This window comes from Sapajus apella, unplaced genomic scaffold (genome assembly GCF_009761245.1).
Source record: "Sapajus apella isolate SASKATOON/1434 unplaced genomic scaffold, GSC_monkey_1.0 scaffold5, whole genome shotgun sequence".
Classification (NCBI taxonomy): Eukaryota; Metazoa; Chordata; class Mammalia; order Primates; family Cebidae; genus Sapajus; species Sapajus apella.
In genome coordinates, this window is record NW_022436945.1 from 20,159,810 (window position 1) to 20,176,035 (window position 16,226).

At 34.0% G+C, this 16,226-nt stretch overlaps 1 long non-coding RNA gene across 1 annotated transcript in view; it reads right to left on the minus strand.

Annotated features, from left to right (window-relative positions):
* Nucleotides 1-6,742: 6,742 nt before the first annotated feature.
* LOC116548070 overlaps nt 6,743-16,226 on the minus strand; it is an 854,356-nt gene continuing 844,872 nt past the window's right edge. Inside the window, exon 3 of the long non-coding RNA XR_004267297.1 lies at nt 6,743-6,814. This is a non-coding gene — a long non-coding RNA (uncharacterized LOC116548070). The remainder of the gene's footprint in view (nt 6,815-16,226) is intronic.

A 16,226-nucleotide genomic window follows, 5' to 3' on the forward strand; every position in this document is an offset into this window, starting at 1 on the left:
TATAGTCTTCTATGTGCCCTTCAACTTTTATGTTTCTGTCAGTTTCTCCTTAAAAAGTTTTTATTAATCATTGATGCAACATTACATGATGTATGAATTATCGTGAAAATAAGAGCCTTAGCACTTAACACACTTTCTTTTAGCCCCTCCATCTTCTTTTATTTTTATTTTCTTAGCTAGTGCTAGCCAGCCCCAAATTCTTCAACTCTTCTTTATATGAAGATTTCCAGTCCCATCATCCTGAATATTTTCTTCTAATATCCCCTTATCTGGCAATGTCTTCCTGAAATATGATGTTAAAAATGAAGCATCGCAATCATAGTGGCTCACGCCTGTAACCCCAGCATTTCGGGAGGCCAAAGCAAGAGGATAGCCTAAGCCACGGAGTTTGAGACCAACCTGGGCAACATGGTGAACCCTGCCTCTACAAAACTTACAAAAATTAGCTAGTAGTCCTAGCAACTTGGAAGGCTGAGGTGGGGGCATCTCTTGAACTCAAGAGGTGGAGGCTGCAGTGAGCCCTGAGTAGGCCACTGTACTCCAGCCTGGGTGACAGGTCAAGGCCTTGGATTAAAATATATATATATACATATATATAATCCTACCTGTTATCTGACCAACATGGATTACCATGGAATGGAAATATTGCCTCTCTCAGCTTACTCACCATGTTTATACTAATTCTTGATAAGATGGTTCTTAAGCAGCCAAATTCCCAGGTCGCATTGAACATGAATTCATTAACTCTCATTACATTATATTGCTGATCCTATTGATATTCATGTCTACATTTCTTTACATATACTAGATACTCTAAAAATATTTGTTGAATACAAGAACTTAGAAAGAAATATACAATGTAGAGATTATAAAATTTATATAATTAAGGTCTTCTATAAAGAGCAATATTTATTAATTTTGTGTTTGTAGATAAAAGTTTCATTCCTAATTTACTTCAATTAAGTCAATAAATGTCATTCTCGATAGTTATGGGCTCCTAATTGCAGTCACTTACTATAATTATGCAACACTTGCTTTGAGAAAAGACAAGCAATTTTGAACTGTGTGGCAAATGATACCTAATGTAATGTTAGCAATTTATAACTGGGTAACTCTTTAACAGTCCAAGAGCTATAATAAATACTTCAAGTGATGCTTTACCAGTATGGAAATAATTGTCTAATTAGTAATGCACCACTACAGAATGACAAGAGCTTTATTAAAAAGAAGTATATACCCAGCACTTTGGAGGATAAATTCTGGAGTTTACAGTAAAGGAAGTCACATTCTTAATGCATACCTCCTACTGAAAACTACATCAAAATGATTTTGAAAAATATTTTTTAAAGTTTTTAATATGAGGTACTAAAACATTATTTCTAAATGTTGATCAAAATATATAGATTTCATTTTTAATGTAATTGAAAGATTGTAAAAATATACATATAGTCAGTAGCGGTGTCTCATGCCTGTACTCCCAGCATTTTGGGAGGCCGATGTGGGTGGATCACCTGAGGTCAGGTGTTCGAGACCAGCCTGGCCAACATGGCAAAACCTCATCTCTACTAAAATATAAAAATTAGCAGGGTGTGGTGGCAAGCACCTGTAATCCCAGCTATCCATGAGGCTGAGGCAGGGAGGATACTTGAACCTTGGCGGTGAAGATTGCAGTGAGCCAAGATCGTGCCACTGCACTCCAACCTGGGCAACAGAGCAAGACTCCATCTCAAGAACATACATAAATACATGCATACATAAATATACACACACATGTAATCTCATTTTACTACTTTTCAAAGCACATATATTAAGGAGAAAGTGATTATCACAATGCATTTTTTGAATTATGAAAATATAATCTCAATCTTAGGTATTATTACTGATAGGAGGAACCCAACAATGGAAAGTACTACAATTTATTTTGTAGATGCTACTATGATTTATTAACATCAAGAATTCATCGTGTTCTGAGATTTTAATATTTGCTACTTTAACTATCTTTCTTCTCAGAAAATGAAGCAGATCAGGGTTATGTTTTCATCACAATTCTATCCCATCTATGCAGAAGAACACTTGACACTATAGAACAGCTTAAAAATTATTGTGGCATGCATAAATGAATGCATAATTATATCAGCTGACTGTTTTTATCCCTGAGACATAGATAAATCCTTTCCAGAGAGACTTCAGGGAATCATTTTGGTTAGGACGGTTGGCAAAGTTCTCTCTGAAAAGGTGATCTTTGAGTAGTTAAGAATGATGACAAAGTCCTTCCTCTATGAAGATAGGGATCAAGAGAATTCCAAGCAGAGAGAAAATTGGATATAAAATCCCTGACTTTGGAATTCATTCAGCGTACATTATTTTTCCAACACAGTGGCAAAGACAAGTACAAAACTGATTGCACAGCATGGTTCTCAATTTAAAGGAATTTACAACTTCTTCAGGAGATGAATTCACATGTGGAATAAAGCAGATTTGGAAGAAAAATTCACAGATATGTGTAATATATTATGAAATTTCTAAGTATCTTTATCATCTTAGTAAAATTATTATTTAATAGTAATAAAGGTTTCCAAAGTTTTTAGTTTTCTAAAAATTTCTTATGAATGGATTTCAGATTGTATCAAATGTATTTCTAAATATTTTGAGGTAATAGTATGATTGTATTATTATTATTACTCTGTTAGCTTTCTGAGTAATGATGATTGATTTTCAAGTAACAAACCATTTTGAAATTTCTAAAATATGACCTGCTTGTTATTGATGTAAATTCTGTCACTGAACTTTGTTAGTTTGTATTTGTTTAGGGTTTTTGCTTCTGAATTCATGAATTATATTGGCTTGTACTTTTATTATCATGGCTGATATGGTCTGTCTCTGCGTTCCCATCCAAATCTCATCTTGAATTGTAATCCTCACATATTGGGAGAGGGATCTCATCAGAGGTGATTGAATCATGGGGCTGTTTGCCTGTGCTCTTCTCATGATAATAAGTGAAATTTCATGAGATCTGATGGTTTTATGAGGGGCTTTTAACCCCCTTGATTCTGCAATTTTCTCATTCTTCTCCTTCCTGCTACCATGTGAAGAAGAATGTGTTTGCTTCCCATTCTACCATGATTGTAAGTTTCATGAGGCCTCCCCAGCCATGCTGAACAGTGAGTCAATTAAACCTCTTTCCTTTATAAATTACCCAGTCTCAAGTATGTCTTTATTAGCAGTGTGAGAATAGACTAATGCAAAACTGTGCCAAGTTTTGATATAAAGGTAATCCTGACTTAATTTAAAAAGTTGAGGAATATGTTTTGTCTTTTTACTCTTACAGTTAAATATGTGATACAATTCATCAGTGAAGCAATCTGAGCCAAAGTGATAGATGATTAATACTGAATATATGTCAAAACTCTTAATGCTTTTTTTTTTTTCTTATGTTAGTTTTGATAGGTTTATTTTTTTAGGCCTTGTACATGTCATTTAAATTATCAAAATGATTGACCTGGATTTTTCATAATAAGTGCTATTTATTTCTTTAAAATTAGATGTATCTTTGTTTACATATTTTCCCATTTATTATATTCATTAATTATTAGCTACTCTTCTTAATTAGTCTTGCTGGGTGTTTTCAAGTGTTTGTCAGTTGCATCAGTCTTTACAAACTATTACCTTCTGACTTAGTTACACCTGTACCTATAAATTTATTTTCAGCTTTAAAAATATCTGTTTGTTCCCATATAGCTTTCTATCTTTTGCTATTGTATGGTATAATTTGCTGTGATTTTTCTAACGTCCTTTAGTATAGTCTTGGATCATTTATGTTCTGGCTTTCTCCTTTTTAATGTACACATGTATGGTTCTACATTTCCTTTTAGTGAAATAGAGATGTATTCCTCAATTTTCGATATATCATATTTGCACATTCCCATTTTTCTATTTGCTTTAAATCTAAAAGTTATAAGAAATGTGTTTTATTTATGAGATTTCCATCTTTTCTTTTGTTAACGATTTCCATCTTAACTCCACTGGATCCAAAACATACTCTACGATGTTATTCACTTGAAACTGTTGTTCTTTGCTTTATGCATCAGCATATGTTCAATTTCAGTAAATTATCTTTGGGCAATTTAAAGAGATCTTTAGTCTTCATTTGATGGGTGCAATGTTGTTTATATGATAATTAGACCATGTTTGTTGACTTTGTTTTTGTTAAACTCTCGTATATATTTTTAATTTTCAGTCTACTTCTTCTGTTACTGAGAAAATCACATGAAAATCTCCAAATATAATTGTGTATCTATCTTTTTTTCTTTTCAGTTGTTGTCAATTTTGTTAGCTATAGTTGATGTTATGTTAATGGGTCCTTATCATTTAGAATTGCCTTATATTCCTGTCAAAACAAAGGTTTTTCATGAAATGTCACTCTTTAGCTAACAAAATGTTCAATCTTATCTGCAGTTTAAACATTTTTATTACATTTATTTTCTTTTGTATTTGCATGTCACATATTTTTCAATTATTAAATTTTATTTTTCTAAGTGTGTTTCTTCTAAGTAGCATATAGTTGCTGTTTCTTAACCACTCTCATTGGTTTTGCCATTTAATTATGGTATTTAGCATAATACACTATTAGCATTTAATTTATCTCACTCAATCTATGCCTCTGTTTTCCATTACTTACATCTTTGGATTGATTATTGTTTTCATTCCACATTTTTACATCAATTAATTTTTTCCTATGCAATCTTGCAGCACTTTGAATAACAATTCTTCTAGAGATTGCAATGCAGATTCTTGACTTATTCAAGTATATAAATAACATTTATCGGACAATGCAGGACATAAAATATTAACTTCATAATATTCTCAAGCTGCATTTAAGATTTCCTTTTTGTCTTTGTTTTATTGCCATTTTACTATTATTTACCAAGTTTTAATATTCTTTCATAGTTTCTTGCAGACGTCGATGGCTACTAAATTTAAGTGGATTTTTAAGTATTCCTGTATGAGGTATAATTTATTTATAATATAGTCCATCTATTTAAGTTGTGTAGTTTTAATAGTTATCACTTCAGTACCATATTGGTTAGAATTATAGAGAAAATACACTCATGTTTTTTTCCCAGACTTAGAGGAAAAACACTCCTTTAAAAAAAAAAATCACAGCCTATGATGTTACCTGAAGGTTTTCTCCGTATATGCCATTCATTAGGTTAATGAAGTTCTCTATTGCTCCTAATTTGCTGATTTATTTTATCATGAATATGTGTTGAATTTTTTCAATGTACCAAAGCACTTTTGCTTTTTCTTCATCTATTGAAATGGTCAGAGTTTCTTTCACTTTTATCTTTTAATATGTTTTTTTAATGTTGAATAATTGGGGATATTTATCCTAGACATTGTGAATATTAATGATGCAACCACCAGTCCCTCTGCAACTGGAAAGCATAATAGATGCAGCAGGCACAACGCTTGCACCATTGCAGCAGTCTAGGCATGAGTGAGGAGGGTGACTCCATCATCATCTGGCTGCCATTCACTTCTCATGACCTTGGGAAGAAAACTTTTATGTTGCTTTGGGTTCCATTATATAGTTTCAAAGACTGTTTTTGTTTTGGCTGAAAATTAACTTGGTAATGCTCAAACTGCAAATTTGCTTCATCTGAAGTGTACAGCAGTGTGGATCACAGTTTAGAATATTTTTCCTCTATCCTGCATATGAACAGTTCATAAGTCAGGGAGATACATTGGCAGAGATTATAGGCTAAACTGGGCATATTCTCTCTCTGACATCATTCTGGGGCTCCCACTGCACTGTCCTGTGGCCCTAAGTCTGAGGCTCCTTCTTTTGGATCCCTTAGCCTAGAAGATGGCAGAGTTTAACCAAGAAATGCAAAACTCACACCACATTGGATACTTCTAGCAAAGTTCGCCTGCTTTAGTTCATTTTAGTATTTATATTTTAGAGTAAATAGTTATATATTTGGATGATTTAATTATTAGAAGTCTAATCTTTCATACCAAAAGTGAAATTGAGTTTGGCCAGGTTTCGAAGGGCTTCATAGGGTTTATTGAAATTTTGACTTGTATTTCATTAATTTTGGAAAGGCTATACTCTTAACTCTGCAAATATTTATTCACTCCATTTTCTTTTTCTTTTCTTTTTTTTTTTTTTTTTTTTTTTTTTTTGAGTAGATGGAGTCTTACTCTGTCATCCAGACTGGAGCACACTGGTGCAATCTCAGCTCACTGCAACCACCCCTTCCTGGGTTCAAGTGATTCTCCTGCCTCAGCCTCCTGGGACTACAGGTGCGCACCACCACACCCGGCTAATTTTTGTATTTTTAGTAGAGACGGGGTTTCACCATGTTGATCAGGCTGGTCTCAAACTCCTAACCTTGTGATCTGCCTGCCTCAGACTCCAAAAGTGCTGGGATTACAGGACTTGAAATAGACTTTGTATTTGACCTTTTAACTGTATCCTATGTGTTGAATGATGATATATCTTGGTTTTACTAACCAAAGCTTATAAATAATGTATTTATTAAACTAATTTGGTAACCAATTTTTACTCTCAAACTTCCAGTTTAGAAACTAATCGTGGTTATGCACCATATAATGACATTTCTGTCAACCACAGATCACATATACGCTAGCAGTTTCATAAGATTGTAATACCGTATTATAATATTTTAGTCCAGTAACATTTTATACAGCTTTGTAGACTAGAAGCCATAGTCTACAGCACATAACCTAGGTGTGTAGTAGGCTTTACCATCTAGGTTTGTGTAAGTACACGCTATGATGTTCGCACAGTCTCAGGACTGAAAAAATTAATTGGAAACAATTTAAGAAGCTTTACCTTAATTAATTCAGAAGCGTCCTAAATTTTCTACAATATGGTACATAGTTTCAAATTATTAAACCTTTCTATGTAAAGTAATTTAAATACACTGACTTTTGGTAATAAATTGAAGATAAGAGACACATAGCTGGCTTCATGAAATTTTTAAGGTAAAGTTACCTAATCTGTGTAGTTGACCAAAAAGACTATTATGGGCCAGGCGCGGTGACTCAAGCCTGTAATCCCAGCACTTTGGGAGGCCGAGGCGGGTGGATCACGAGGTCAAGAGATCGAGACCATCCTGGTCAACATGGTGAAACCCCGTCTCTACTAAAAATACAAAAAATTAGCTGGGCGTGGTGGTGCCTGCCTGTAATCCCAGCTACTCAGGAGGCTGAGGCCGGAGAATTGCCTGAACCCAGGGTGCAGAGGTTGCAGTGAGCCGAGATCGCACCATTGCACTCCAGCCTGGGTAACAAGAGCGAAACTCCATCCCAAAAAAAAAAAAAAAGACTATCATGGTTCATTATATCTAATTGTAGGAAAATGAGACTAGAATTTCCATATGCTATATCTTCCACATGACTGACAGGAACATATGCTAATAAATATGCCATTACTCCTTACAATTTAAATAAAGGAAAAGAAAACAAGGAATCTTACTTATTCTGGTGTCTTCTTATTAAAAAAAAAAAAAAAAAAAACCTTAAGGAAAAAATGCTGTTCTAAGAAAGTTGAATGTGTGATTTAAAGATTTTTGCAGACTTGATGCTTTTAATATGAATGACAGAAACTTTTTTCACATTATTTATAAATGGACCATGTGATCTATATGACAATTATTTTATTTCATGTGTTCCCCTATCAATCAGATTCTAAAGTAGGCCCATTATTTCCCAGTAAAATGTTCCAGCATCCCATGAGTGACATTATACGAACATCAATCACAGAAATCTAGTTCTGATGTCCCAAAATATTGTGTCAATGTGTAGAAAGGAAGAAGCGAAACTGATTATGACAGCCAAATGAGGATGACTTCTCAACTCCCCTAGGGAATTTCATTATTTACAAAATTGGACAATTACTGAATGATCAACCACACAAGGCTTTCGTTCCATTGGAGGAAACTTTATAATAATTCTGCTCATCTTGAGGGAAATTTTCTGATGCTAGACACTGTTATACCAAAAGCAGGATGAGCATTGATGAGAGTTTTGTGGCTGTATTTGAATTAGAAGAGTTATTGAAGTCTATATTCTTTATTACCAACATTATCAAGTTAGATTGAAGAAATTTACCACTGTTTATTTTTTACATCATAGATTAGAAGATGGTATCAATTCTACCCCAACAAGAAAATATTTTTAGATATCCATTGCTGAATTACATAAGTCATAAAATGTTATTTAAAACTGAAATTATCAGAGAATGAAAGAGAAGAATAAGAGATTGAGAACCAAACCAATATGTTGCACTGAGAATAAATACATCATTTATCTGCTATAGTGTTATCTCATTTATTTTTATAATCACCATGTAAAGTAAACATGAGTGTACCATTTTATATATGAATAACCAGAGGCTTATAACAGTAAAAGGAAATGACAGAAGTCATAACTAGTGGAAAACCCAAGATTTTAACTCAGATCTGAATGACTCAATGCTGTGAAGGTTTCTATTCCAAACAGCTCTGCTTCACTGAATGATATGTTTCAGTATTGATATAAATAATCCATGTAGAACATATTTTCAAATTATTTGCATTCAGTAGAGTATGAATATACTGATTATTCCAAATTCATACTGATAATTCAATAGGCAATTTAGGATTTGACAGAACCTCAGGTTCATCTATCAAGCAGAAATAATTAAGGTGCATACATACACGTAGGAAAATTCTGACAAAGTTTTCTAATTGCATGACTTCTGTTTAACAGGATTCTTTTTTACTTAGAAATGAATATCACTGTAAACCTCATTTTGAATAATATTACAAATGCTTCATAGTTATGGGTACAAAGACTTGAGGCGATAACCCATACATAGTCCAAAGAAATATCATTGAAACTATGTAATTGATTGACTAGAAAATATTGAAAGTCTCCTGTTATTCCCACTTGGATCTAATCATACTGAGAACCAGTGAGTATAAGATGCTTTCTAGACTAATGGACTTGAATATAGAGGTGAAATTCACTTATATCACTATTATTTGGTAAACTGAAACTTGCCACAAATCTTCAGATTCTGTACATTTTGTTCAACACTAGTTCAGATTACATTTGCTAAAATTATTAGTTTTTCTGGCCTGTCATTATATATAGAAGAAAGAAAGAAAAACGACTGTAAAATATTTTTCTTAGCTGAAATAACCTGTTGATAAAATTGTTGCTTTGTCTATTGGTCAACACATGGTCTTTTAGTGAGACTAAAAAGCCAATCCTATGCTCTGTTTTCAACAATGAGTGGCCAGAATCTCTATTGACTGAACAGGGGGTTCCATGACTTTGGTTGATTCATATGAGCTGCTGCCCAGTAGATGTCATCATTATACATCAGAACATGCTGGCTCTATATTCCTGGTGTATTTTGCGGGGGAAATTTCTAGGTATTCTTTTGACGGTATCTATACAGTTCATACATTTGCATATTTACTCAACTAATATTGAGAGTTTATTACATATAAATTTTGAGTCATGAAGACTGAGAGAAAATAAATACAACAGTCAAGGCAAATTCCAAATAAAATTTTAAACTCTAACTCATCTTTTTTTCCAGATAATTCCATGGCTTATCTGGAAGTACACTGATATATCTTTATCTACTTTCTTTTTTGTCTTTTTTTTTTTTTTGAGACGAAGTTTTACTCTTGTTGCCGAGGCTGGAGTACCATGGCACAATCTGGAATCACTGCAACCTCCCCCTGCCAGGTTGAAGCGATTCACCTGCCTCAGCCTCCCCAGTAGCTGGAATTACAGGCATGCATCACCATGCATGGCTAATTTTTTATTTTGTTTTAGTAGAGATGGAGTTTCTCCATGTTGTTCAGGCTGGCCTCGAACTCCCAACCTAGGGTGATCCTGCCGCCTCAGCCTCCCAAAGTTCTGGGATTACAGGCATGAGACAGCATGCCCAATCATCTTTCTCTATTTTCAATGCACTTTACTCAGATGTACCTAGACCAATCACCACTTCTTATGAAAGTAAGGAAGAGTAGTTACAGAATTACATAGACGCTACACAAGGTAGCCTATATGCTGATTGTGCTTCTAGCCAGTACTGCAGACATCTGAAAACACTACGTGAGGAGTTTCATTGTAAATCCAGTCATGTCTGCAATTAAATCTCACGTTCTTAGGAATCGCTATGCTAAACAAAATGATGCCATTAAAAAAAATTTGCCCAGCCACAGAAAATTTGGTCATGAACAACACTTGAAAACTTCAACAGTAGGCCGGGCATGGTGGCTCAAGCCTGTAATCCCAGCACTTTGGGAGGCCGAGGCGGGTGGATCACGAGGTCAAGAGATCGAGACCATCCTGGTCAACATGGTGAAACCCCGTCTCTACTAAAAAAAATACAAAACATTAGCTGGGCATGGTGGTGCGTGCCTGTAATCCCAGCTACTCAGGAGGCTGAGGCAGGAGAATTGCCTGAACCCAGGAGGCGGAGGTTGCACTCCAGCCTGGGTAACATGAGTGAAACTCTGTCTCAAAAAAAAAAAAAAAAAGAAAACTTCAACAGTAACACATTTAGGAAATGACAGCAACCAAAAAAAGTAGCAAAATTTTACATGTTACGTGGTCAAGAAATACATAAATCCTGCAATTAATATGGCATTTATTTGAAAACAAAGGTTGCTGATGATGAGGTGGTAGAAGTGTTACCTGAAAGTTACATACCACATGTGGACAGGTGTGGCTCATCACACATGCTATGATGAACTATGGAGTGTGCTGCGTATGTGAAGTTTATGTATCATACCAGGCTCAGTTCACCTGGGGACAGTTTCCCATACATATTCACTTAGAGTTTCTCAGGCATGAAATTGACTCTAAATAAAAGCAAAATTAACGTTACACTCAAATTGTTCCCTAGCATATCAAACACATTGGAATAAATTTACATCTTCTAAACAAGCATCATAGAATAACTGACCATATTAGAACTGGGTGACTGAGCCATACTCTGATTAGAACCAAGAAGTAGAGAAATATGCTGATAAATTTACACATAGGGCCCTCATACTGCCAGCAATTTACTTTAAAATCTTTCTGAATAGGCAAAATGACACGTATGTGTAAATTTGTTTTCATCTACACCTTATTGGTAATTACTAATCTGAGGAATTTCAGTCAGAAAGAGCTTTGCTTGTTTTTGTTTTTGTTTTTAATACTCAAGTCTTTAATCCATATTCAGAGATGCTATTGTTTCAATTACCTTTATCTCTGATCCGTCTTCCAACAAAACCTGTGTTCTGATAATGGTATCGAAGATTATATTAACTGGTAGGATTAAATTAAAATATATGAAACAAAATAAATATTATACAGATACTTTCTTATTTGTTTGAAGAAGGTATAGCATTCAAAGTTTAGTGGTCTGATAGGCCCTCTGTCCAGAGAAGTTATAGGCAGATTGTATGACCTCATTCATACATCAAATTTTGTTAAAATATCACTGCATGTATCTTGATGATGGTTTAAGAAAGATACAATCAAAAATCCTAAAAGTTTAGTAAACTGAGGCTTTATAAAAGTATGCATGTGCCCTAGTTAACTGTATATTTATTGTATATGGTAGAATGAATTTGAGATTTGCATTTATTACTAGTTGAAAGTAAGTTTAGGAGTTAAGAACCTAAGAGTCCACACATCTATAATTGTAAGAGATCTATCAATATTTAGTAAAAAATCACATAATAATAACAAATGACCAAATTGACTTGGTTGAGTTTATAGTCATTCTTACAATCAACTTGTTTCCTAGCTATAGTTCTTTTATTCTCCATCTTGCTGTTTTCCCTGAATTGCTTAATAAACTGGATAAAAATGTAGACTCCATGAATATGAACATACATATATATGTATATATATGGGCATCTTTATTTATAGTTTTATTTGCAAAACACTGGCATGGCCTTTCCAAGTCCTTTTGTATCCACAATACCATTTTAGCACTTTAGCACTTTAGCTATGCTTTAGGATAGGGAACATCTCCATTTTACACATCAGGAGACTCTGGGAACACTGGAATGTCCAATGACTTGATTAATGTTACTTAATTAGTCTGAGGTAGCATAAGAACCATTCGTGGCTAATAGTCCCTTGCCCCATCCACTTAGGACCTGGTGACAAACAACACTCATGTTTTTGATGCAGCCTTAGAATTTGGGTTCATTCTGTAAAAAAAAAAAAAAAAAAAAAAAAAAAAAAAAAAAAGTTTTAAATAGAAAATTAGCATTTGTGAAATTTTCATTTTTGTTTGTTTAAATGTTATGTTTTTATTTGTATTTTGTGGAGAGCAAGCTTCATTATTATTACTCTAACAACCAAGAAAAATGAAGATCTGTCCTCGAATGGCCAATTCAGGTCACAACCACAGGCATCACAAGATTTTTGTCTCAACCCCCTGGAGACCGTCTTAATGGAATCCCTCTTTCCATATTGTCACCACATGCTTAGTTATTTAGCTAAGGCATAGTGAAATGAACAAGTGAGTTTTCAGCCCTGATCCTATCTCTCTCACACAGTCACACATTTATTCCTAGGAAATAATCTACCCCCTGGGAGTCTCCCACTGATTGTAAAGTGATTTTTCTCACGCTGCATTTTCTGTAAACCTAATACAATGTCCTAAGTTTATGAGTTAGCATAGAAATACAAATGATACCTGTGGAACCACATTCCTTTCTCTGAAATGTGCAGAAATTAATTGCAGTTAGTAGATCCAAAATTATAGCTGCTCGGGGCAGATAAAACATGAGAGTGAGTAGAATGACATTTTTGCAACAGTGCCTTAAGGCTGAGTCGAAGACAGTCTTGGGGATAAAATTCTCGATCATTCATGCACACACGCAGTAAATTACCCTAGAAGTAAATTACAGCAAAGTGTTGTACAATGGTGAAATTATTGATTTAGTTTGGCTTTTATCTTGAGTTAGATGTGGAAGATCAATTGTTAATATTGTCTTGATCATTTCTAAAAGAGCCCAGAGGCATATGAGCAATGACATGGTGTATGGACGGAAACATAAATAAAGAAAAACAAATCCAAGAAAATCGTTCTCTACTTCAATATGTTTTTCCTTTAGAATTTACCTTTTGTCCTAGTGGAATTGTTATGCCTTTCCATTTGCACAGCAAGGACACTGTATTAAAAAAAAAACTCTTTCAAGAAATGTTAAATAATATTTAAAACTAAATATTTTAATGAAAAAAATATAGCACTCTGAAGTTCGTCTGTTTGTGGCAACAATTATTTCAATATAAACAACAAGACAGATTACTAAATGTGTTTCCCACATGTTATATATTGCATGAAGAAATAACAGTGAAAGGTTCCCTGCCCAAGTTCTCTGATCTGTTTCTCTCATTTCCTATTGTTAGCCATTTGTGAAAATTTTAGCAGTTGTACAATAAAGATTCATTTATTTTGGTTTTTATCTCTCTCACTTTCAATTCATTTTGAATTAAAAAGAAAATAGTGGTGTGTGAGGAAAAACTATGTAAAGCAAGGAAAAGGTAAAAATCAAGAAATTAAATATACATACAGACACCTGAGGATAAGGTGAGCCCATCTGTGTTTCAGGCAGTTGACTTGCCCCATCCCTACTTTGGTGTGTTTTCAAATACAATTGACTACTATCCATCCACGTAAGAGTTGGGGCCAAATTTGTAATCTGCATGCTTTGCCCTATAGCCGTGCTCCCAGTGGGTAATGTATTCCTTTATTCACCCAAGAAAACATTTTTATTGAGCACATACTATACCAGGTGTTGCTCAAGATGCTAAGATCAGCAATGAGTAAAATAAATCAGGCTCATTCCTTCATGAAAATTATATTCTAGTGAGTGCATTAGGATATCACAATTATATCTCAGTTTTTACATAAAGGATATATAATCCCAGGTGATAATTGGTGCTCAGAAAAATAAAGTGGAATAAGTACAGAGGGTTAGGAACCATTATTTTTCATGGGGTGTTCAGATGTTCTCTTAGGATATGGTGTTTTAGCAGGCTGAATGAAATAATGAAGCAAGTCAAAACAATAGTTCTGTAAAGACCTATTTAAAGAGCCGTTCATCACTCCAAAAATAAAATATGGGAAAGCAACCTAATATCCAAGAGCTAGAATTTGCCTAGCTCTCTAGGGTTTCTGCTATTTTGATATTGATACTGTAGTGTCTTTCTTTTTGAAGCCAAAATACAACATTTTAATGAGATAAGCACAGCAATGACCAGTTCCTACTCTGCATCTTTGCAACCAGATCTCTAGCCTGTAAATAAAAAATATTTATATATATGTAGAAATCACACCAATTGTGGTCACTTTATCTTTCAAGCACTTGTTAGAACCTAAATTAACACATATTAAATGAATTAGAGGTATCTGAAAAGTGGCTGGTTAGGTACAATTAAGAATATGGATTTTATAAGATGGCAAATGACTTTGTACGTATTGGACCTAATTAATTCCATTTATAAGGACAGTAAAACAACTCTTCACTCACTGAAGGAATCATTTTTTACTTAATTGGTAATAAAATGATAGCTTCATATATTTAAAGGTTATTAAACTGTATTATTCCCCTTAATGACTATATTCATAACAGAGAAAAGGAACACTGAATATGTTCACATTGTAACATAAATCTGTTAACAATTAAATGTTTAAAATTTTATTCCTAGTCATCTTATTACTAAATCTTTAACATTTGAACAACTATAATCCGTAGTCGTCTTAATATTACATCAAAATCAGAGCATAAAATGTGTAGTAGCACAATAATTTCCATGGCAACATCCAACCTTGTCATAAACACTTCAAGAGATAACAGCATTATGAGGTAGTGGGATCCAAATGTAAAATTCTCTAGTAATTAGAAACAACAATCAAGGAAATTAAGGGAAATTGTGGGAAAAGCAAAGCTATCTAATATTGTTTTAATTGGGTTCAAATCCTTTATGAAAAAATAAACCTGTATTCGTGCATAGCATTGTGAATGGTAGCCAGTGTTTGATTTAGGACACGGTATCTTAACCAAGCATAATAGAGAGTGAAGAGCAGTCTAGACCTATGTGAGCTGAATTAAAAGGAAATCTCCGCCGGGCACAGTGGTTCAGTCCTGTAATCCCTGCACTTTGGGAGGCCGAGGTGGGCAGATCACTAGGTCAGGAGATCTAGACCATTCTGGCCAACACGGTCAAACCTTGTCTCTCCTAAATATACAAAAATTAGCTGGGCGTGGTAGCGCAGGCTTGCAGTCCCCGCTACTCAGGAGGCTAAGGCAGGACAATTGTTTGAATCTGGGAGGCAGAGATTGCAGTGAGCCGAGATGGCGACAGAACTCCTCCGCTCCATCTCAAAAAAAAAAAAAAAAAAAAAAAAGATCTCTCAGAAGTAGAATGCTTTGCACACATGAGGTAAATAGCAAACTATTATTTAAAGGGATGAGAGAATTAAATTTTTAAAAGTAATTTTTCTTGTAATTAAACTACTGAGGAACATTTGATTTTCTTCTGTAGAATATTTTGATACATTCATGTTTTCCATTAAAAATAAACATTAATTGAAAATTATTCATCTTTCTTTAAAATATTTTACCTTGTAATACATGTTCCAATATTAATGATTTGCTGTTCTCTAATCATTGCTATTGTATTTCAATTTTCAGAAATTTGCCTTGCATTCGGATATTTCCTCAACTGATATTTGTTCATTTGGTTTTCAAGGCAATATGCGTATGAACATATTATTATCTATGTTTGTAGATTTGTCGATTATAATTATTTTGATGAGGGGTTAGGGAAGAAGTAGGGTATAAACTTTTGATATTTTATTGGCAAAGTAATTATTTTAATAATTTTTTTAATGATCTGGTTTCCAACTTATTATGTTTATGTTATGACCACACATAAATCAGAAGCTTTCCAACTTTGCCTTTATTTCTTAAAGGATATATATTTGGTAGCCAAGTTCTAATGTGTAAATATATATATAATTGAAATAATCAATGAGATGAAATAGTCATGTTTCCCTTAGTATAGGTTATCTAGGAGGCACATTTTAGTAATACAATTTATTAGGAATCTCAAAACTGGTCGGTGTGGTGGCTCATGTCTGAAATCTCAGCACTCTGGGAGGCCGAGGTGCGTGGATCATG